Below are 21,790 nucleotides of genomic sequence, written 5' to 3' on the forward strand. Positions count from 1 at the left end.
AACTGCTAACCATACAAGGTACTTCATTTACTTTCCATCCATTAGTTGGAAAACAGAAGGTTGGAAGATAGGAAAGGCTCCTTTACAGATTTGTGCTCCTTCCCTTCCAATTTTCTTGTATGCATTATGCTCAAGCAAACCAATAATCTCAGATGGGCGACACAGTAGCACAATGGTTAGCACTGTTTCTTCACAGCGCCAGGGTCCCAGGTTCGATTCCCGGCTTGGATCACTGTCTGTGCGGAATCTGCACGTTCTCCCCGTGTCTGTGTGGCTTTCCTCCGGGTGCTCTGGTTTCCTCCCACAAGTCCCGAAAGACGTGCTGTTAGATGAATTGGACATTCTGAATTCTCCTTCAATGTATCCGAACATACGCCGGAGTGTGGCAACTCGGGGATTTTGCAGTAACTTCATTGCAGTGTTAATAATAACTTGTGACAATTATAAAAATTATTATTATTAGAAGCAATTTATTTTAAACTAGAATCTGATGCCAAATATGAGGGGAAAAATGTCAGCAGTCAATTCCAATCTTTCTGATAATAGGTGAAACCACTATGCAATGTAAATTTTCCAAAGTGTTTTGCTGTTGCACAACCCAGTGTGACAAGGATTTCCTGCTATGGCCAATTCAAATGGCCAGCAGCACCACAGGTGCAAACCAATCCCTAGACATGACTTGGTGTCAGCAGAAGGGGTGGAAAAACGAGGCACTGTCAAATTTGACAAGCCTGTCAAATGTCATTGTCCGTTTGGTCTTTGGTTCAGTTGAAGCACACTCGCGAATGAATCAGAAGGCCAAGGGTTCAAACCCTACTCCAGAGACTAGAGCGCCTAATCTAGGCTGACACTCAAGTACTGAGGGAATCTGCACTGTCAGAGGTACCACTGTTCTGATGAAAAGTTAAAGCAGGATTAAATCGATCCTCTGAAATGGATGTAAAAAATCGTGTTAACTTAAAGAACAAAATTATAAATCACCACCTGTCTCGATTAATATTTATCCATGGATTACCATCACTGCAAAATGATCTGACCATTTTCTCTCTGTCGTTTGTGGCACTTTACTAGGTCAAAACATCAGCTCAAAGTTCATTGACTGGGAAACATTTTGTGACCTCCTGAAGCTGTGCAAAATACATAAACGAATTGAAAAGAATTGTTGGCTTTTAAATAGGATAATGGATCTTAAGCCCTATGCTGGAATGCTGTAACATAATAATATAAAAAGCTTCAGTTGTTTCAGAGTTACTAGCAGTTAAGACATTTTCTGAATTGGATACTGCATGCATTTTGTCCAGTTACAAACAGTTATGCGCAATTAGAAATTCTAAAGAGGCAATATGATAGAAACAGGTACGGAATATCTGCATACTTTTAACATGGTGAGGACTGCAAATTATTTGACATGAAAATCAGAATGAAGTTAACAATTTTGGGGTTTATTTGAAATAAAATACAATTGGATCATAAATCTAGCATGGGTTGTGTTTTCGAAATAATTAACCAATCAAAGTGGGTGACATTGAAGTATGGACATTACACTTTGACCTCAGGGATTAGGATCAAATTCCATCCAGTTTATTTTCCCGCTGATGGTTTTAATGCTGCAATACTGCATTTAACCGTGACAGAATCAGATTGAGCTTAATGCGTCACCAATTTAAAACTTCCCTCAAATAGGTCAGATGGAGAGCAATGACACTAGTGATTTTCAAGATACGTTTCTGAAACTAGGGACATGGCATGCTATTGTTATTTTCTTCTGTGTGAAAAGTTAATGAAAAATTATTTTATTTAAGCCAATTGAAGTTTACTTAACCAATAGTTAGTAAATTCATGGTTTTCCTGAGAGGTAATAGACTTTTAGCATATACAAGACCATAGTGAAATTATCCTATAGCAAGTTAAAAATCATACTAATGCATGTTAAGTTGTATCGAAAGACAACGACTAGCTGTGGTAAATGTTGAGTCACTTCAAGCTTTGTGCCATTGCACTGAAGATATTGGCTTGAAAATGCTACCTGTTACATGGAAACAAAATCAAGACAGCTCAGTAAGTCCCCATTTTAAGTTGCTTCATTCTGTGCTATTCCACTTTTAACATAACAGATATAATGAGACTATCTATATATTTAAGACTATCTATACCATGGCTACCCCAACGAGAACGCGAACCGCATGCAATTCAGTCCTGGCGCCAACACTTGGGCGCAATCAAATGGCCTTGTCACGCCCGGCCTGGTGACATGAGGAGGCCATTATATCTCGCGTGAGATTTGCAACGCTCAGAAACGAGATCTCACGAAACATCGAGATATGGATCCATATCTACGACCAAGGAATCATACAGCGCCTATACTTCCTCAGGAAACTAAGGAAATTCGGCATGTCCACATTGACTCTTACCAATTTTTACAGATGCACCATCGAAAGCATCCTATCTGGCTGCATCACAACCTGGTATGGCAACTGCTCGGCCCAAGACCATAGAAACAACAGAGTCAATAACACAGCCCAGTCCATCACGCAAACACGCCTCGCATTCTTTGACTCTCTCTCCACCTCCCGCTGCCTTGGGAAAGCGGGCAGCGTAATCAAAGACCCCTCCCACCTGGCTTATTCACTATTCCAACTTCTTCCATCGGGCAGGAGATACAAAAGCCTCAGAATACGCAGATTCAAAAACACCTTCTTCCACACAGTTACCAGACCCTCTAATGGACTGAACTGATGTCTCTACGCTTTTGCTCTCCTTTATTAGCACTATATTCTGTATACTTCACCCGATGTCTTTGTCTATGTATTTACATTGTGTATTTATCGCATGTCCTATGTTTTTTCATGCATGGAATTATCTTTTTCATGTATGGAACGATCTCCCTGGACTGCATACAGAACTGTACCTCGGTACATATGACAATAAATCTAAATCTAAATCTAATGAGGCTGATATGCACATTAAGCAGGAGTGAATTCCGCATCTGTTTCATGCCAGAGTCTAGGTATCTTTGTGTGACCCAATGTGTATGATTTGGGGTGAGTGCGAGGGGAGGCATTTGATTGCACTCAAAGCAACAGCCTCTTTTTCTTAAAATTCCGCATTACATTTTTGTGCAAAGACGATCTACACCACCAAAATCCCCTAGCCTATGTGGCCTGCACTAGATTTTTCTGCATCCCACTCATTGACCCCGATACACTCATTGCCTCTCTCTTGCTTGCCTTCCTTCCTGCTCGCCGCTTCCCTTCCCGATCCTCCCGCTTCTCGATCCTCCCACTTGATCTCCATCTTGCCTGCTCACTGCTTTCCTCCCTAACCCTCCTACTCTTAGCTCATCTCACTCCTTCACTGGCTTCCTTTCTCTTCCACTCTTCTCCTGAGCTATTGCTCACAGCAGGTGTATGGGAGAATGAAGTGGCAATTGAGGTTCAGGATAGGAAGCGGTGAGTGGCTAAGGCAGTGAGTAGGAGGGTCAGTGAGCCGGAAAGGCAGTGAGCAGGAGGTAAATAGAAAGAGCTAGAATATTACTTTTATATTTTGAAATTTATTTTACTTGAAAATATTTTTCTGTTACATATATAGTAATTTAGAATGTACAGTATTTCAACTTGCAAGATATAATGTTGAAATGTTTTACTCTGGCAATAAATACACTACAGAAACTAACTACAGCTTTTACGTAGGTTACAATGGGAACAACTAATTTGCTTAATTTTGTTTTGCTTAAAGTTTCACTTTTCAGGAATGCAACTGCACTATTAAGCAAGAATTACTGTGGGCCCTTCAGCCCACATAGGCCTATTGTGCATATTCCATTATTCTATTCTTTCATGGTTGATTTGTATCTAAACTTAATTTATCCTCCCTTTTTCCACTACTCTTGATATTAGGAAACAAAAATCTGTCAACGTCAGTCTTGAAAATGTCAGCTGACGGCATCCACAGCCTCGTGGGAGCAGGTAATTCCTGATCATGACCCAGAGCAAAGTTATGTTACTGTCTCCACACCACTTTTTAGCCAAGAAAAACAGAGCTCTAGAAATACTTGATGGCCACATTTTGATATTAACGAACAGCTGATCGCAGTCATTAATAATGGTTTTTAAAGGTTAACATTTGAAACCTTGCTTTGCTTACATTACTACTGCATGCTGGTTTACAGAGCTACATTTCAGCAATTTCACAGCCAAGTTACACTAGCGTTTGCAAAGCAAAACTACTTTGCATTCATATTAAATGTGAATATGCCTTAATTAAATCATATTTGGCAAAATTCTCCTTTTGGGAGACGAAGGCCACGATTTAGCGGGAATAAAACAGAATCCTGTTTTGGGTGCGTTTAGCAGGGTGTTTCTTGGTGCCTGTAGCGCCGAGAATGACCCCGCTACCAAACGGGACTCTGTTTTTTTTAGCCTTGGCGATGAACACTCCAAAGGGGCCGCAATTAACTTCATTTTCTGTACTGACAAGCTCAGAGTGGCACTGCCAGGGTGCCAGTTTGTGTGGCGAGATCTTCCAGGCGCGAGCGTTAGTTCGCGGACACTGGGAGAGTCCGGCGCAGACATATTTAAGTGAGCCTAACTGCGCACCTAAATGTGAAAATCTGGATCCAGATCTCGATGTTTCGTGAGATCTCGTTTCTGAGCGTTGCAAATCTCACGCGAGATATAATGGCCTCCTCATGTCACCAGGCCGGGCGTGACAAGGCCATTTGATTGCGCCCAAGTGTTGGCGCCAGGACTGAATTGCATGCGGTTCGCGTTCTCGTTGGGGGAGCTATTTCTGGGGCAATTCAGGACATGCTAATGTATAGCACTCTGCCCATGTGAATCTCAAGCAATTCTCATTCCCGCTGGCACGGAATTGGCACTGGAGAGTTTGACAAGTTGGAGCTGCTTATATGCACTCCACTCCCCACACACTCTCATTCCAGCCAGGAGGATTACTCCACGAAGACCAGCACCATGCTTCATGGACATGGAGCTTGTTTGAATGTTAGATGCAGTAGAGGGGAGGCAGGACTCCCTCTTCCTCCGGATGGGCAGGAGGCAACCACCCATGGTAGACTTCTGGGTCCAGGCTGAGGTGTCCGAGGTGCTCAGCATGGCGAACCTCACCGGGGGACATGGGACGCAATGCCGCAAGAAGACCTCCTCAGGGCTGTTCGGGTGAGTCAGCACCTCTGTTCCCCTGGCTTCACTCCTGCCCCTCACTCCGCACATCACATCCCCGCTCCCATATAGGCCAATCAAAACCCATCTTCTCGCATCTCCCTCACATCCCACTCTACACCAAACCCCAACACCTGTATGTCCTCTTTGGCCAGGTGCCTTGCAGACACCAATTACCACCAATTGCAGACATTCCCCCTTGTAACTCGCCTTCATGCATCTCACCATATCCTTTATGTGTCCCATAGGACAAGACAGCCTATAACAGAAGGGAGCAGGAGAAAACTAGAGGGGGCATCCTCGGACCTCCATCTCTCACCCCCACTGAGCAGAGGTCAAAGTAATGGTCAATGGCATTATCCGGGGAGCTGCAGGAAAGTGCTATCTCTGAGGCAGAGGTCAGCATACGATAACCAAGTGATCCCCTAATGCAAAATGATGCCCCTATAGCAAGTGAGTCGCCCTTCTGTCCCAGACATTTCCTTCCCAAGATCTCACCATATGTCCTGTCTTTTATCTTGCAGGATCACCATCAGACCATGTCGGCCCTTCTGGGGTAACTCGACCCCAGCCATAGCCCCAGCACACCCTGGTGGACCTGTCTGGGGGCAACATGACTTCACAGCACTGCATTCACCTGCACCTTCCACTATCGCAGAGACCACCCCCATCACCTCAATTGGGCATTTTAGTGAAGAGGCTCCTGGGTCACCATCTACTGCGCACATCACACATGCTGCAGGATACCACGAGGGAATAGGAACTCCCGAGGGAGTGGACAGTCGGAGGGCTGCCCGATCCCAGGACCAGCTATACTCCAGACCGGTATCGCACTTCAGGGAAGTGTGATCCAAACACTGGTGAAGATGCAGACGCAGAGCCAGGATATACAGAAGGGGGTGTCAGCAACTCCAACATGACCTCCCTTCTTTTGTAATCTATGTCTTGATTGATAAAGGCAAGTGTCCCAAATGCCTTTTTAATCTGCCCTTCTGCTTTCAGAGATCTATGGACAAACACGCCAATGTCCCTTTGTTCCTCGGATCTTCCCAGCGTCAGGCCGTTCATTGAATACTTCCTTGTTGAATTATTCCTTCCAGAGTGGATCACCTCACACTTTGAATGAATGAAATGAATTAAATGAAAATTGCTTATTGTCACAAATAGGCTTCAAATGAAGTTACTGTGAAAAGCCCCTAGTCGCCACATTCCGGCACCTGTTCGGGGAGGCTGTTATGGGAATTGAACCATGCTGCTGGTTCAATTGGTCTGCTTTCAAAGCCAGCGATTTAGCCCTGTGCTAAACAGCCCCAGTTTTCCCCTTTTCAGGGTTAAATTCAACCAGTCACGTTTCTGCCCATTTGACCATCCCGCCTATATCTTCCTGTAAGCAAAGACACTCAACCTCACTGTCCAAGGGTTGGGGCACACTGTGCGGTCAATGGCTGAGGTTCAGGTCAGGGGAATCCAGTCACCAGCAGCCATGTGCTGGGCCCACCTGGACATTGCTGCGGCGCCCCAGAGCTTGGCCAGTCACAAAGGCTGAGGGTGTTGAGAGCATTGGCCGAGCACTGACTGACCTGGGCTGAGGCAATGGACGGCATGATTCGTTCGCCGAGGCACATGGCCCAGTCTCAGTGCTCTATGGTTGAGGGCGACACCACCGTGGTTGAGATGAGGACGGGCATCCAGGACTGGCAGCGCAAGGTGACAGTGGGGCCTCTGGAGCTCAGTCTGGCCTCACCTCCACCCCAAGGAGATGCCCGTGGGTCATCGAGCACCCCGAGGGAGGAAGAAGTGATGGAGCCCATCCCGGTGCCTCCCGCAAGGAGGTGCTGGACTACCCCAGTGTTTCTGAATCCCTCCCACCTTACACTGGCGCATCTAATGGCCAGCAAACAGAACAAGGTGGCACCTGGCCACCTGTGACACTCGAACATCGGCTGGGTCTATCCAGGTCCAGGCTCTCCAGTGGATGGCTGCCAAAGTCATCTGCTACTAGATGGCAAGATACGCAGCAGGCCGTCTCTACATCTGATGTCCTGTCTGGCGTCACAACTAGAGGGAGCGGTAGAACATAGAACACTACAGGTCCTTCAGCCCATGATGTTGTACCGACCACTTATCCGAATCTAAGATCAACCTAACCTACACCCTTTCAATTTACTGCTGTCCATGTGCCTGTCCAAGAGTCACTTAACTGACTCCACCACCGCCGCTGGCAGTACATTCCATGCACCCTCCACTCTGTGTAAAGAACAGACCTCTGATATCTCCCCTGCACTTGCCTCCAATCACCTTAAAATTATGTCCTCTCGTGACAGCCATTTCCGCCCTGGGGAAAAGCCTCTGGCTATCCATTCTACCCATGCCTCTTGTCGCCTTGTACACCTCTATCAAGTCACCTTTCTTCCTTCTTCTCTCCAGTGAGAAAAGCCCGAGCTCCCTCAACCTTTCTTTGTAAGACATGCCCTCCAGTCCAGGCAGCATCCTGGTAAATATCCTCTGTACCCTCTCCAAAGCATCCACATCCTTCCTTTAATGAGGCGACCAGAACTGGACACAATATTCCAAGTGTGGTCTAACTAGGGTTTTATAAAGCTGCAGCAAAACCTCACGGCTGTTAAACTTAATCCCGCTGTTAATGAAAGCCAACACACCATACGCCTTCTTAACAACCCTATCAATCTGGGTGGCAACTTTGAGGGATCTATGTACATGGACCTCAAGATCCCACTTCCAAGATCGCCACACTTCCAAGAATCCTGCCTTTTCCCCTATATTCAGCATTCAAATTCGACCTTCCAAAATGAATCACTTCACATTTATCTAGGTAGAACCCCATCTGCCACCTCTCAGCCCAGCTCTGCATCATGTCAATGTCCTGTTGTGACCTGCAACAACCCTCAACACTATTTACAACTCCGCCAACCTTCATGTCATCGGCAAACTTACTAACCCACCCTTCCACTTCCTCACCCAAGTCATTCATAAAAACCACAAAGAGCAGAGGTCCCAGAACAGATCCCTGCGGGATACCACTGGTCACCGACCTCCACGCGGAAAACTTTCCATCCACTGCACACAGTCGGCCACGCAAATAAGGAAGTTAGACACAGTAAAGTTGGCACATAGGTTAAAGGTAGCAGCCAAAGCACAATAATGTATTTAGTCACGATTAAACACTCTTTCATTCCGACCTGCCTCCATCGTCTCTCTGAAGGGTGTGAGCGATGGACTGGGATGGGTGTGATGTGTTGGGTATTCTGGGTCTGTGGAGACTACGTTTACCTTAGCAGTAACATAGACAGGCTACCAACACTTGTAATAGTGCAACACTATTTTATTAAGCTAGAAACTGTTGAACATATTTTCACTGTGGGTTAACACGATGTTAGATTAAACTAAAGACCTATGCCTGTCCTAACCAGTCTATGCACTCAGCACATGGTGAAGATCTGTGCTGTATGGTGTAAGCTCTGTCCTTCTGAGAGGCTGCATCCCGAATGAGCGGGAAAACTGATGCCCTCTGTCTTTATAGTGAGTGTGCTCTAACTGGTGATTGGCTGCGGTGTTGTGTGTGTTGATTGGTCTTGCTGTGTGTCCATCAGTCTGTGTGTCTGCACCATGGTATACTGGTGTATATTATGACATCCCCCCTTTTATAAAATAAATGTATGTTTGTGGCAATAAATAATGTGTGGTGATAATGTTCCTAACTACGTGTGGGGTGCAAAGACATATTTACAGGAATATGTAGAAGAGAACTAAGCTATTTACATGGGAAGGTGCCTGGTGCAGAGAAGCAGTATGCAACAAGAGTAACGAGATCAACACTATATACAAACCAGGGAAACGATCAAACAAAGTTACAAAACAATTCAGAGAGTCCATAAATTTGAAAAGTTCATAAATTTAGTCTCTGAGGTGGGTGACGAATTCTGGTTGACAGCCTCAAGGGTGGGTCGAGAGCCGTCGGTTCAGGAGTGGGCAGGACTGCGTCAATGTCAGGGGGAGGCAGAGTGACAGGGAGGTCTGCATAGTCCGTGGCAGGGTCAGCAGGAGGGCGAGGCGACAGTGGAGGATCACGTGGCAAGCCTGGAACAAGACGAAGGGCGCGTCGATTGCGGCGCAGAATAGAGCCACCCGGTAGACGAACCAGGAACGAGCGGGGGGCCACCTGTCGAAGGACAACAGCGGTTGCAGACCAGCCACCATCCGGAAGATGGACGCGGACGTTGTCATCTGGAGCCAGAGCAGGGAGATCAGCTGCACGGGAGTCATGAGCCGCCTTGTGCTGTGCACGAGACAGCTGCATCCGGCGAAGGGCCGGAAAATGGTTGAGGTCTGGGACATGGATGGACGGCACCGTCGTCCTTAGGGTGCGATTCATGAGTAATTGGGCTGGCGACAGGCCAGTGAACAGTGGGGCGGAGCGATAGGCCAGCAAGGCAAGGTAGAAATCAGACCCAGCATCGGCAGCCTTGCATAGGAGCCGTTTGACGATATGTACTCCCTTCTCCGCTTTGCCGTTGGATTGGGGGCACAGGGGACTGGATGTCACATGGGCAAAATTGTATCGCTTGGCAAAGTTGGAACTTTCTTGGCTGGCGAAGCAGGGGCCATTCTCTGACATAACCGTGAGCGGGATGCCGTGTTGATCAAAGGTTTCTTTACATGCACGAATGACGGCAGACGATGTGAGGTCGTGCAACCGTATCACCTCCGGGTAATTCGAAAAGTAGTCCACGAACAGGACATAGTCTCTACCCAGTGCGTGGAACAGGTCGATGCCCACCTTGTTCCATGGTGACGTGACCAACTCATGAGGCTACAGGGTCTCACGTGGTTGGGCTGGCTGGAAGCGCTGACAAGTGGGGCAGTTGAGCACTGTGTTGGCTATGTCCTCATTAATGCCGGGTCAGTACACTGCCTCTCGGGCCCGTCAGCGGCACTTTTCCACGCCAAGATGGCCCTCGTGTAGTTGTTCCAGGACAAGCTGGCGCATGCGAATTTGGACGAGGCGTTCATCCGAGGCAGGTAGATTGGAGGCCACGAATGCCACATGGGCGTCAACCTGGCAGCCAAATCCCGCTGGGTCACATGGAGTGTTGACAGCCCTGGAGAGAGCATCAGCAATGATGAGGTCCGTGCCTGGGGTGTATACCAGCTGGAAGTCGTATCACCGGAGCTTGAGAAGAATACGCTGGAGGCGAAGCGTCATATCATTCAAGTCTTTCTGTATTATACTGACCAGCAGGCGATGGTTGGTCTCGACGGTGAATTGAGAAAGTCCGTAGACATAATCGGGAAATTTAACAACACCGGTCAGAAGGCCCAGGCACTCCTTTTCTATCTGCGCGTAGCACTGCTCCATGGGGGTCATCGCACGTGACGCATATGCAACAGGAGCCCATGATGAGGCCTCATCACGTTGAAGGAGCACTGCCCCAATGCCGGATTGACTGGCATCGGTCAAAATTTTAGTCTCCTTTGCTGGATCAAAGAAGGCTGAGACCGGGGCCGTGGTCAGTTTTGCCTTGAATTCCCTCCATTCGCGCTCGTGGGCAGGAAGCCATTGGAAGTCTGTCGTCTTCCTGACCAGGTTCCTGAGAGCCGTGGTATGAGAGGCAAGGTTAGGGATGAACTTCCCTAAAAAATTGACCATGCCCAGAAATCGGAGGACCGCCTTCTTGTCCTCTGGTGTTTTCATAGCTGTGATGGCAGCTACCTTGTCCGCATCCGGCTGCACGCCCAATTGGGAGATGTGGTCCCCGAGGAACTTAATTTCTGTCTGACCAAAAGAGGCCATGCTCATGTATAAGTCTGAATACGCGCTGGAGGCGACTAACATGCTCCTGAGGGGTGGTGGACCAGATGATTATGTCATTGACATAGACGCGAACACCTTCAATACCTTCCATCATTTGTTCCATAATCACTTCTGATGCAGAGACGATGCCAAACGGCATCCTGTTGTAACAATATCTTCCAAAGGGGGTGTTAAACGTGCAGAGTTTCCTGCTGGATTCATCGAGCTGGATTTGCCAGAATCCTTTTGAGGCGTCGAGTTTGGTAAAGAGCTTGGCGCAAGCCATCTCACATGTGAGCTCTTCGCGCTTGGGAATTGGATAGTGCTCTCTCATAATATTGCGATTGAGATCCTTGGGATCAATGCAAAGTCTCAATTCGCTGGAAGGCTTTTACACATACCATGGAACTGACCCAGTCGGTCGGTTCCGTGACTTTGGAAATCACTCCTTGATCCTGGAGATCCTGCAGCTGCTGCTTGAGGCGGTCCTTAAGGGGTGCTGGGACCCTGCAAGGTACGTGCACCACAGGCATGGCATTCGGTTTTAATAAAATCCTGTAGGTGTACGGGAGCATGCCCATGCCCTCGAAGACGTCGTGGTACTGGTTGATAATGGCGTCGAGCTACGCCCTGAAGTCAGTGTCCTGAAAGGCAGATGCGTCAGCAGGAAAGAGAGAGTGAACTCTCTGAACTAGGTTCAACAGCTTGCATGCCTGAACGCCATGCAGGGAGGCTTTCAAGGAGCCCACGATTTCAAAGGGAAGGATGGCTTTGCGTGACCTGTCAATTCAAGTTGGCATGAGCCGCTGGCAGCAATGGCATTGCCATTATAATCTAATAGCTGGCAGGCTGATGGTAGGATGGCTGATTTGACACAAAGGCTTTGGAGGTCAGACCGCGCAATGAGATTGGCGGAGGCACCGGTGTCCAGGCGGAATCGTATTTGGGACCGGTTGACCGTAAGGGTGGCACACCACTCATCTTCCGAATCGATGCTGTATACCGGCAGAGGCTGGATTCTCGTGTAGCATCAGTACACTCGCTGTGCCACCGTGCATGTGCGGCACGGCCGTACGTGGTGCGTGCCTGCATAGTACGTTTGTCGGCGTCGCTGTCCCCTCGTTCGGTGCGTACAAGCGCTGGAGTCCGCGAAAAGCGCTCGAAATGGCCGCCCTCATCCAGGCTGAGGCCCTGGAGTTGCTCGATTGCTTGGACCCGTTCTGCCTCGTGGGGACCTTGCCGCGCCGTTTCAGCCGCTTGGATGTGGGAATACCGACCAGTGGCCTGTTCATGTAGCACGCAGGTCTCGATGGCAATCGCTAGGGTGAGCTGCTTTACCTTGAGGAGCTGCTGGCGTAGGTGGTTCGACTGAACACCAAAAACGATCTGGTCGCGTATCATGGAGTCGGAGGTGGACCCGTAATTACAGGACTGCGCAAGGATGCGGAGGTGGGTGAGAAAGGACTGGAAAGGTTCATCCTTACCCTGCAAACGCTGTTGGAATACATAGCGCTCGAAACTTTCATTCACCTCGATGTCGCAGTGACTGTCAAACTTAAGGAGGACCGTCTTGAATTTTGATTTATCTTCACCATCAGCAAAGGTGAGAGAATTAAAAATGTGGATGGCATGGTCCCCGGCCGTGGATAGGAAGAGAGCGATCTTCCTGGTGTCTGAGGCAGCTTCCCGGTCTGGGGCTTCAAGGTAGAGCTGGAAGCGTTGTTTCAATATCTTCCAGTTGGCCCCTGGGTTACCGGTGATGCGGAGCGGCAGGCGGACGCTGTCCATTTTGCAGGATGGCTGTATGCTGGTGGAAAGCAGATCACTTGCAGGTAGGTCTAAGAAGTTCTAACATCCCTCAACTACTGGTACTATGATGTGTTGGGTACTCTGGATCTGTGGAGACTGCGTTTACCTTAGCAGTAACATAGACATGCTACCAACACTTGTAATAGAGCAACACTATTTTATTAAGCTAGAAACTATTGAACATACTTTCACTGTGGGTTAACATGATGTTAGATTAAACTAAAGATTAAACTAACCCTATGCCTGTCTTAACCAGTCTATGCACTCAGCAAATGGTGAAGATCTGTGTTGTAAACTGTAAGCTCTGTCCTTCTGAGAGGCTGCATCCCGAATGAGCAGGAAAACTGATGCCCTCTGTCTTTATCGTGAGTGTGCTCTAACTGGTGATTGGCTGCGATGTTGTGTGTGTTGATTGGTCTTGCTGTGTGTCCATCAGTGTGTGTGTCTGCACCATGATATACTGGTGTATATTATGACAGGGTGTAGAGCGTCTGTTGTGGGAGGGGGCGGGGAGGTGGTGGGAGATTGTTGGTTTGGGGTGTAGGTGTTGGAGGATGGAACGGGGTAGGGTCCCCCAGGACTTGAACTTTCCACCTGGGGCCACCCTCAGAGGCGGCAGGGAATGGAGCCAGAAGTGTGAGGCCGTCTTGTAGGACAGCTTACCCAGTGAGTATCATATTACCGTTCACCATCTCCATAGCCGCACCACCCACCCCACCCCAAAGAATATCTTGGGCCATGAGATGGAATGGCCAGCACGCAAGCAGGGATCTCCCAGGCAGACAGTGGAATGTGATCCTGAAGGCAGGAGTCAGATTTTGTCAAATGATGAGGAGCACCAGAGCTCATCTTACAGCGAGTCATCATCATTCTCTGTCCCGTGGACTAACCTACTGAAACTGCCTGGCTAGGGTCAACACCCTGCAGTGATGCTGGTAGACCCCACAGAGGGGATGCTGAGGTGGTGGGATGGAGTGAAGAGAGGAGGGACAGGAAAGGATCTGAGTGGCTATGGGTAAGGGGGCAGCACTTGGAAGGGAGTGGGGAGGGAAGAGTATGGAGAGGTGGGACGTTGGCGGAGCTGCCAGCGGCCAGGCCTCTTAGTTGACACACCTGGAGATGATGAGGCTGTCCCATGTGTGGCAGCCCTGGAAAACATGTTGGGTGGACTGTCATGTCAGCCCGGGCTCCATACCCAGTTCTTCCTGGCCATCCTCCTCATCGTCCTTGTCAGATGATACCTGGTGTTCTTCCTCCTCCTCCAGCATGTCCACCCTGCTGCATGATGTTGTGCAGGATTCAGCAGACCAGCACAATGTTCGCGGCCCACCTGGGGCTATACTGAAGCGCCCCACTAGTATGGTCCAGGCATCGGAAGCGCATCTTTAGGACACCGCTGAAGCACTCAATCATGCTCCTGGTTGTTGCACGGGCGTCATTATTACGGTTCTCCAAGCTGGTCTGGGGTCTCCATAAAGGCTTCATTAGCCAAGACCTCAGCAGATAGCCCTTGTTGCCCAAGAGTCTACCCCTCACCCGAGGGAGTGCCTCAAATGTGCTGGTAAATGACGAGTGCACCAGGACTTATGGATTGTGCGTGCTGCCTGGATATTGGGCGCAGACGTGCATGATGTGCAGCTGGTGGTCACACACCAACTGCACATTCATAGAGTGAAAACCCTTCTGATTGAAGAAGTGCACCCCTTGATGAGCCAGTGCTTGTAGGAGGACCTGTGTTCCATCGATCACCCCCTGGACCTGGGGCATACCAGTGATGATGGCAAATTCCGCTGCCCAGGCATCTGGATGGGCTTGGTCCAGATTGAAGTTTATATTGTGTCCTGCCCAGATGCATAGGTTATCCATCACAGCACGGATGCACCTATGTACGAATGTCTGAGAGATCCTAGACGGGTCCCAACTCGGCCCTTGGAAAGACCCAGAGGCATAAAGGTTCAGAGCCACCATCACCTTGACGGCCACCGGGAGTGGGTATCGACTTACATGTCCTCGTGGTGCTAGGTGTGCCATTGCCTGGCACAGGTGACGCATGGCCTCCTTGGTTAACCAATGTATTGGGTAGCACAGGCGGTCCGGGTGATGAGGCAGGAAGTGTGCATCTGCTGGGAGTGTAGCTGCAGTGCGATGAAGTTCCTGGGTGTGACACATAGGTTGTGATAACCTGTCTGGGGGCAGGGTGGATTGGAGCAGGGTGAAGGTGAACAGGCAGGGCTTGGAGACAACTGGTGGTGCTGTGGAGTAGGCTAGTTTATAGCGTCACTGATGAGGCCTCTGCCATGAGAGGGGCAGTGTGCCCGGGAGGATGCCAAAGGCCTCGGTGCATGTAACCTTTGTTTGGGGCGAGCTCTGCTATCCTATTTCCCCTGCAGTGGGGCTGCGCATCTGATGAGAACACTGAGGAGCGGCAGCACCTGGTGGGCCACTGATTAAACTTGGCCACGTCCATCTTGTTGATGGGTCAGCTGTGGTCTGAGCGTTTCCAGAGGGGTGGCCCATGTGGGCTCTAAATTGACCAGAAGCTCTGTGAATATTTACAGGACAAAATGAGCAGTCAGCAGAGTGAGCAGCCAGGGGCCTGTAACTTGTACCAAATGGGTGCCTTTAAAACGAATACTGCAGCAATGGTGGTCTAAACCAGGCCACCCTGATCCTGAGGAGATACCCTGAACCTACAGATCTTTCAACAAGTCATTCCCCGCTACTCCCCCCAGCCATGGCACCCCCCCATCAAGTGGCACAATTTTAAATATTTTTTCAAACTCTGCTTACCTTCTCTCCCCCCCCCCCCCCCCTCAGCAGTCCCCATTTGTAAATACCTGTTGCAAATCTTGCCGTGAGGCCTCTGCCTGAGAGGGGCAGAGCTTCACGGAGGCCCAGAGCATACTGGGCCAAACACGCTCGTCACATTTAAAAACTAGAACTCAAGGGCACTGTCATGATATTCAGGTAAACATCATGGTGCAAACAAACATACACACTGATGGACAGATCAACGGACCAATCAATACACACACAACACCACAGCCAATCACAGGCAAGAGCATACACACTACTAAACAGGGAACACAACACTTCCCGTTCATTCCAGCAGGAGACAGCTCAGGGCACCGAGCTCACAGCAAGCCACTCAGACATCCACCATGTGCTGAGTGCCACTCCAAGATAGTGTTAGGAATAGGTCCACAGATTCAAGGGTTATGATCGAACCTCAGTAACCAGTTTACCACTGTCAATATATGTTAGTAATAAAACTGAGTTGTACCATTCGCAACCGTGTTGGTTCGTCTGTGTAGCAGAGTACCCAACACATCATAGTACCAGATCTGGAACCTGGTAACTGTGGGACCTACCTACGAATCCTCAGGAATCTGCCATCCTGCGCCATGGACACCGTCAGCACGCTGCAGCCGCTACAAGTCGCTGGAAACCTCGCCGTCAATTGGAAGCTGTTTAAACAGCGCTTCCAGCTCTTCCTGGAAGCCAACTAAAAGGAGAGCGCTTTGGACACCAGAAAGATCGCCATCCTCCTCTCCACGGCAGGTCAACACGCCATCCATGTCTACAACTCCCTGGTGTTCGCGGAAGGTGAGGACAAGACCAAGTACAAGACGGTCCTTCTCAAATTCGACCAGCACTTCAACGTCGAGGTCAACGAGAGTTTCGAGAGGTATCTCTTCCAGCAGCGCCTGCAGGGTAAGGATGAGCCCTTTCAATCCTTCCTTACACACCTCCGTATCCTTGCGCAGTCCTGTGGTTACGACACCACCTCCGATTCAATGATTCGGGACCAGATTGTTTTTGGGGTCACCTCGGGCACCCTACGCCAGCAGCTCTTAAAATTTAAAGGCCTCACCCTAGCCTCCGCAATCGAAGCCTGTGTCCTGCATGAAAACGCGACTAGCCGCTACTCCCAATTTCAAGCGGCCGAATCGGCGCGGCAGGGGTCCTACAAAGCCGAACGGGTCCAGGCGATCGAGTTCCTCCCGGCCCGTGGCCTGGACGAGGGCAGCCATTTTGCGCGCTTTCCGAGGCCTCCCGCGTTTGTGCGCCAAAAAAGACGTTGACACAGAGGGACGTGATGCGCAGGCGCGCTCGACGCAAGACCGAACTGCGCATGCGCGGTGGTACAATGAACGGCATGACGTCACGACGTGCGGCAACTGCGGAGCCGCACATTTAAAGCGACAATGTCCTGCAAAAAAACGACAATGCTTCCGCTGTGGCAAGATGGGCCACTACGTTGCCTGCTGTTGAGCAACTCAACCTGCCAACGCTCCCCAATTCCGACAACCTCGCAGGGACGTGCAGACCATTCAGCCTCCATACGACGAGTCGTGCCTAGACGATATCCAAACCAGTGACACAGACAACCGGGACGCCTTCCGTGTCGCGGTCATTAATAGTAACCGGATGTCTCCAGGCAGGACCCACCAGCCGATGCCAGTGAACAGCGTCAATCCGGGTGATGAATGGTGTGCCACCCTAACGGTCAACCGATCACCAATAACATTCCATCTGGACGCTGGCGCCTCCGCCAACCTCATAGCATGGTCAGCCTTCTAGGCCATGAAGGTCAGACCACCAATTTGGCCAACCCGTTGCAAGTTGGTCGACTACAATGGAAACCTTATCCCGGCTATGGGATCCTGCCAGCTCCAGGTGACACACAACACATACACGGCCACACTGTCCTTCGAAATAGTCGGATCATCAAAGGACTCCCTGCTAGGCGCACAGGCATGCAAGGTTCTCCACCTCGTGCAGCGGATCCACGCTCTGTCTCCAGAAGGCTTCCGGATGCAGAATCTAGGGCACAGCTTCAATCGCTCCTCGCCCACAACCAGGAGGCATTCGAGGGCATGGGCACACTGCCCTATACCTACAGAATACAACTCAAACCGGTCATTCACGCACCTTGCAGGGTCCCAGCGCCACTCAAAGACCGCCTCAAGCAGCAGCTGCAGGATCTCCAGGACCAAAGGGTGCTATCCCGGGTCACGGAGCCCACGCCATGGGTCAGCTCCACGGTGTGTTGAGAAGCCCTCTGGCGAACTCCGGATTTGCATTGACCCGAAAGACCTCAACAACAACATAATGAGGGAACACTACCCCATACCCAAACGGGAAGAGATCATGAGCGAAATGGCCCGGGCTATAATCTTTACAAAGCTGGATGCCTCAAAGGGTTTTTGGACCAGTCCAGCAGGATGCAGTGCACCTTCAACACCCCTTTCGGCAGGTTCTGCAATAACAGAATGCCGTTTGGCATCATCTCGGCATCCGAGGTCTTTCACAGGATCATGGAACAGATGATGGAGGGCATCGAAGGGGTGTGCGTCTACGTTGACGACGTCATCATCTGGTCCACCACACCACAGGAGCACATCAATCGTCTCTAGCGCGTCTTTGCGCGGATACGGGAAAACGGCCTGTGCCTCAACCGAGCCAAGTGTTCTTTTGGCCAAACCGAGCTGAAGTTCCTGGGGGACCACATTTCCCGGTCAGGGGTCTGTCCGGATTGAGACAAGATGAGCGCCATTACAGCCATGCCGCAGCCAGCAGACAAGAAAGCAGTGCTACGCTTCCTAGGCATGGTCAACTTCCTGGGGAAGTTCATTCCCAACCTTGCCTCCCACATGATGGCTCTTCGCCACCTAGTCAAGAAGTCCACGGAGTTCCAGTGGCTGCCCGCACACCAGAAGGAATGGAAGGAGCTCAAAATTAAGCTCACCACAGCCCCGGTATTGGCGTTTTTCGACACATCTCGTGACACTAAAATTTCGACTGATGCCAGCCAGTCCGGCATTGGGGTGGAACTCCTACAGTGTCATGGGCCCCGGTCATCTATGCCTCACGGACCATGACCCCCACAGAACAGCGCTACGCGCAGATCGAAAAGGAGTGCCTGGGTTTGCTAACCGGAATAGACAAGTTCCATGACTACGTGTATGGTCTCCCCCAGTTTCCGTTGAGACTGACCATCGCTCCCTGGTCAGCATCATACATAAGGACCTGAATGAGATGACCCCTCGCCTCCAGCGTATCCTACTCAAACTCAGGAGGTACGACTTCCAACTGGTCTCCACCCCGGGAAAGGACCTTATCATTGCGGATGCCCTATCCAGAGCAGTGAGCACACCGCCCGACTCAGAGGGGTTTGTCTGTCAGGTCGAAGCGCAGGTGGCCTTCACATCGGCAAATCTGCCAGCCGATGACTCCAGTCTGGCCCGTATTCGCCGGGAGACTGCGGCTGCCCCCCTTCCACAATGTGTGATGAGCCACATGACGGGAGGGTGGCTCAAAGGGCAGTGCCCGCAGTTCTACAATGTCCGGGATGACTTGGCCGTCATTGATGGTGTCCTCCTAAAGCTGGACTGGATTGTGATTCCACACAGCATGCACAAGCTGGTCCTCGACCAACTATATGAAGGCCATCTGGGGGTCGAGAAGTGCAGACGGAGGGCCCGAGAGGCGGTATACTGGCCGGGCATCAGTGATGACATTGCCAATGTGGTGCTCAACTGCCCCACCTGCCAAAGATTTCAGACGGCGCATCCTCCTGAGACGCTTCAGCCCCATGAGCTGGTGACGTCCCCCTGGGCGAAGGTGGGTGTGGATCTTTTTCACGCGCTCGGCAGGGACTATGTAATCGTCATAGATTACTTTTCAAACTATCCAGAGGTCATACGCCTGCACGAGTTGACATCGTCCGCTGTCATAAGGGCCTGCAAAGACACCTTCACTCGCCACGGCATTCCGATTCCTGTCATGTCGGACAATGGGCCCTGTTTTGCCAGCCAGGAATGGTCTTCCTTTGCTGCTTCGTATGGCTTCACACACGTGACGTCCAGCCCTCTGCATCCCCAGTACAATGGAAAGGCGGAGAAGGGCGTTCACATCGTCAAGCGGCTCCTCTGCAAGGCTGCTGCTGCCGGATCTGACTTTTGCTTAGCCCTGCTAGCCTATCGCTCGGCCCCACTAGACACTGGGCTCTCACCAGCCCAGCTGTTGATCGGTCGCACCCTCAGGACAACTGTGCCATCCATTCTGGTCCCCACAACCAACCATGCTCCAGTACTGCACAGGATGCGACAGCAGCGCGTTCGCCAGAAGGTGGCACATGACACACGGGCAACTGATCTTCCCGCCCTGTCGCCTGGGGATGACGTCCGCATCCACCTACCAGAAGGTGGCTGGTCAGCACCTGCCGAAGTTCTCCGATGCGTGGTTCCCCGCTCGTTCCTGGTTCGCATGCCTGATGGCTCCGTTCGCAGGTGCAATCGCCGGGCTCTTCGCCTGCTTCCACGCTCACTACGGGAACTTACACCGACACCGCGCCCTCCTGTTGTTCCTGATGTCGACTTTGTGGAGCTTCCTGCCACCATGCCCATTCCGTCGTCGCCCGTGGCCAGGCCCATTCCTTAGCCGGTGAATCCTGACCCACCCTTGAGGCGGTCAACCCGAATTCGTCACCCACCTACTAGGCTGGACTTATGAGCCTATTTGAACATTGAACTCACTGATGTATCATACCACTGTGTTAATATGTTTCTCTTTTTCCTTGTCGTTACAGGAGTTCGTTTTGACGTTTAACATTTCCACGTGTTTTGTTTATGGTACAGCCTCGTTGCTATGTCGCACCTGACATCGCCCCATATATATAGTTTAGCCTCATGTACATGCTGTAGATATTGCACACACACACATTGGGCTGCACTCAGTACACATCTCTATTTATAACCACATAGGCACATGTTCTTGTAAAAAAGGGGGGATATCATGATATTCAAATAAACATCATCGTGCAAACATACATACATACTGATGGACAGATCAACGGACCAATCAATACACACACAACACCACAGCCAATCACAGGCAAGAGCATACACACTATAAAACGGCGAACACGACACTTCCTGCTCATTCCAGCAGGAGACAGCTCAGGGCACAGAGCTCAAGCCACTCAGACATCCACCATGTGCTGAGTGCCACTCCAAGATAGTGTTAGGGATAGGTCCACAGATTCAAGGGTAATGAACGAGCCACAGTAGCCAGTTTACTATTGTAAATATTGTTAGTAATAAAACTGAGTTGTACCATCCGCAACCGTGTTGGTTCATCTGTGTAGCAGAGCACCCAACACGACAAGGGGGAGAGAGGGGTGGGAGGGTGGATCCTCAGTTGTGGAAAAAGGCAGACATGTCTGAAGTTCTCTTTTCCAAGGTAGCATCATTATGGCAGAGACGGAAAAACTGGGAGCATGGGACGGAGTCTTTGCAGTGGCTGGTATGTGAAAAGCTGTGGTCAAGGTAGCGGTGGGAGTCAGTGAGTTTTTTATGAATATTGGTGGTCTCTCGAGCTTCAGAAATGGAGACAGAGAGGTCAAGGAAGGGAAGTGTCAGAGGTGGACCATGTGAAGGTGAGAGGGGTCGAAACTGGAAGAAAAATCGATTGTGTTTATCCAGCATTTTCTGCATATTTTAAGTAAGCAACGAGGCTCAGCACGTCACCAAATTTATCGTTTCTGCCTTACTTTTATCTTAATTTAAAATAAAACTATGAAAACTACATTTAAAAAGATTGCTCAAATGCTGCTATAAGGTCTGCTGCTGTATATTACTGCTAATAATAATAATCTTTTATTGTCACAAGTATGAAGTTACTGTGAAAAGCCCCTGGTCGTCACATTCCGGCGCCTGTTCGGGTAAGCTTGTACGGGAATTGAACCTGCGCTTTTGGCATTACAAACCAGCTGTCTAGCCCACTGAGCCAAACCAGCCCATACTTGATGCAAAATTTAAAACTTGGCACATGGGGGTAAAACTTGCTGGAATCCAGCTGGCATCAAAAAACTCTTATACATTTTCCCCCAAAGACATGGATGATTTTAGAACTTTTAAGTTGCTCTTTAACAAAAGAATAGATGGAAGGCATACTTTCCGGCACTGAAGAGCTAGCTAATAAATAT

At 49.9% G+C, this 21,790-nt stretch overlaps 1 protein-coding gene across 3 annotated transcripts in view; it reads right to left on the reverse strand.

The window, feature by feature from the left end:
* arhgap15 (Rho GTPase activating protein 15) overlaps positions 1–21,790 on the reverse strand; it is a 1,048,441-nt gene that overhangs the window by 888,569 nt on the left and 138,082 nt on the right. The gene's annotated exons all lie outside the window — the stretch shown is intronic.

Source organism: Scyliorhinus torazame, chromosome 2 (genome assembly GCF_047496885.1).
Source record: "Scyliorhinus torazame isolate Kashiwa2021f chromosome 2, sScyTor2.1, whole genome shotgun sequence".
Classification (NCBI taxonomy): domain Eukaryota; kingdom Metazoa; phylum Chordata; class Chondrichthyes; order Carcharhiniformes; family Scyliorhinidae; genus Scyliorhinus; species Scyliorhinus torazame.